This window comes from Hyperoodon ampullatus (assembly GCF_949752795.1).
Source record: "Hyperoodon ampullatus genome assembly, chromosome: 4".
In the NCBI taxonomy this organism is placed as follows: domain Eukaryota; kingdom Metazoa; phylum Chordata; class Mammalia; order Artiodactyla; family Ziphiidae; genus Hyperoodon; species Hyperoodon ampullatus.
The window spans coordinates 86,609,111-86,612,432 of NC_136917.1; positions in this window are offsets into that span (position 1 = coordinate 86,609,111).

The following is a 3,322-nucleotide window of genomic DNA, read 5'->3' on the forward strand; positions in this document are numbered from 1 at the left end:
CAATGTGACTGTACTTGGAGATGGGGCTGTAAGGAGACAATAAAAGTTAAGTGAGGTTATAAGGGTGGGGCTTTAATCGAATAGAACTGGTGTCTTTATAAGAGGAAGAGACGCCAGAGCTCTCTCTCCCCACAGGCACACCACCGAAAGGCCATGTGAGGACATAGTGAGAAGATGGCCAACTGCAAGCCAGGAAGAGAGCTCTCACCAGAAACCAAATGGACCAGAACCTTGATCTTGGACGTCTAGGCTTCAGAATGGTGAGAAAGTAAATTTCATTGTTTAAGCCACCCAGTTTGTGGTATTTTGTTATGGCATCCCTAGCACACTCAGACACTTTTCCTTAGCCCAGCCTCTGCACAGCCACGCTGTTTGGCCACAGAGGCTGCCTGTTTGTCAACCCCCCAGCAGACAGTTTGTCAAGTACTTTACTCCTGATTCAATTTCTAGCAAGAGTGGTGCTGAGGACTCGTCTTCTTTAATAGATCTTATTATTATCATGAAAAATTATATTCTACACTTACCTTCTGCTTGAAGACTCTGAGGACTGCAATGAATTTTTCACTAATGCATAATTAATACACACTGATTCAATTAGTCAGAGCCCCCCTTTTTCTTGCTAAAAAAATTTACATTTATATTAGAAAAGCAGGGAATGTGAGAAAAGGAATAAAAACCCCCCAGCACTTTTCAGATCCTTTTCTCTCTGCTTTATCAGATGTGTTTTCTCTCAGCCCCTGAAGTTTTTCAGCTCCAAAATGCTCCAGGGCACAAAGGTCTGTCTGCTGTGACTTTGCCAGGGGATACCCTCTCCCAAATCAGAAATCAGCCTATCAAACTAGACACCCCCCTCTTCACACCCACACTCAAGCACCCCTCACCTTGTGCTTATTCTTCTTCCTAAACATCTCTTCAGCGTGACATTTTTCCTCTAGCGTACAGCCCTCATCTGCTCATTCCTGGACCTTACAAGACTTTCCAATCCATCTTTCTAGCTGCTGTTCCCTCCCTTGCAGCCACTTTCTACACTGTTGCCAGCAATCATCATTCTAAAATCCCTTTAAGAGTTCACTATAGAGAAGATATGCTTTTTGCCTTTCAGCATCTCCTACCCCCCAGCTTAGGGGGTAGGCACATGACCCAGGTCTGCCCCAGGTTACCCCGTCCCTGCTGACTGGGTCATAGATGCCCGACCAACCCCAGCAGAGCTCATCCAGATTTTCCCCCGGGAACTTTTGCTGGAGCTATGAGGAAAGTGGCATCCATTTCTTTCTAAAGTCATTAATCCCCAGTGATCCATCACTTGAAGATCGACTACGTGAGAATGACCAAGATCAAGGAAATCTGACCTAAGAGACAGAGAAAGGGAAGGAAATAGGGTGGGATGGAAGGGAGAAGGAGAGGAGAGAGTGAGAGTTATGGTTTTGCTGTCATCTGCAGCCCAAAGTCTGGATGAACATTTCTTTATCCTAGAATGTAGCACCCTCCCGAGGAGTTGGCCCTCTCTGCCTTTCCCTCCTTGTCCCTTTACCTCCCCTCCCTCAGGCCCCCATCACACAAGCGATGTTTGATTTCAGGCCTCCATGTATTTGTGCTGCTGTTCACCCTGCCAAGAACATGGTCTCCCAGTCTCTGCCTGGCTCACTCCCTCTTCTCCTTCTTTAGGACCCAGTTCGAATATCACCTGACAGCTCCCTAACCTCCCTGCTGCCACCATGGATGAAACCCTCATCTGTGCTCTAACACTCCTATGACTTGTTCTGTTATTGCATTTATTAAACCATAATGGTATCCAGTGGGTTGAGGACAGGGATGCTGTTAAACATCCCACAATGTACAGGGCAGACCCCACAACTAAGAATTATTGGACCCTAGATGTCAATAGTGCTGAGGTTGAGAAACCCTGCTATAAAGTGAGTGCCCGGGATCCAAAGGAAAAAGAGTCTGACCATTGCCATATCAGAGTTTTCAGCACCAATGTGAGATCTGTCCTTAAAAGACTGTCTTCCGAGTCCTGAGGAAAAAGGAATTTAAAAGGAATTTAGTCCTAGAGTTCCGTTTTCAGCTGAACTGTCAATCAAGTGTGTGTGTGGCCGGGGGGAGTTTGGGGTGCATTTTTTAACCTGAAAGCACTTGTAAAGTTTACTGGCCCCCCATACATTCATCTGAAAAAATTATTTGAGGTTGTATTCCAGAAAAACACAAGTAAGGAATCCAGAAGATTAATGGCATCAGAAACAAGAGACACAGAGGGTTGAGTATGAGCCAGAGGATGTGAAAAAAGTTAGAGAAAGTAAATAAAAATGAATCCATTAGACCTTGATGCACATAGAATCCTTGCTCAAGAGGACAGTATAAATTCAGGAGTCACCAGCTCATAGATGTAAATATTTAAAGCCACATAAATATTGTTTAAGTTATGTTAGAAGGTCACCAGAAGAATAACAGAAACATAGCAGTGGGGAGTGAGTGAGTGCCAGGCATGGGGACAGATTGTTTAAAGCCCTGCTCTCTGGTTAGCTATTTTTTTTAACATCTTTTTTGGAGTATAATTGCTTTACAATGTTGTGTTAGTTTCTGCTGTATAACAAAGTGTATCAGCTATGTGCATAGATATATCCACATATCCCCTCTGTCTTGCATCTCCCTCCCACCCTCCCTATCCCACCCCTCTAGGTGGTCACAAAGCTCCCAGCTGATCTCCCTGTGCTATGCAGCTGCTTCCCACTAGCTATCTATTTCATACTTGGTAGTGTGTACATGTCAATGCTACTCTCTCACTTTGTCCCAGCCCACACTTCCCCCTCCCCGTGTCCTCAAGTCCATTCTCTATGTCTGCATCTTTATTCCTGTCCTGCCCCTAGGTTCATCAGAACCATCCTTCCCTTTAGATTCCATATATATGTGTTAGCATACGGTATTTGTTTTTCTCTTTCTGACTTACTTCACTCTGTATGACTCTAGGTCCATCTACCTTACTACAAATAACTCAATTTTGTTTCTTTTTATGGCTGAGTAATATTCCATTGTATATATGTGCCACATCTTCTTTATCCATTCATCTGTCGATGGACACTTAGGTTGCTTTCATGTCCTGGCTATTGTAAATAGACCTGCAATGAACATTGTGGTACATGACTCCTTTTGAATTATGGTTTTCTCAGGGTATATGCCCAGTAGTGGGATTGCTGGGTCATATGGTAGTTCTATTTTTAGTTTTTTAAGGAACCTCCATACTGTTGTCCATAGTGACTGTATCAATTTACATTCCTACCAACAGTGCAAGAGGGTTCCCTTTTCTCCACACCCTCTCCAGCATTTA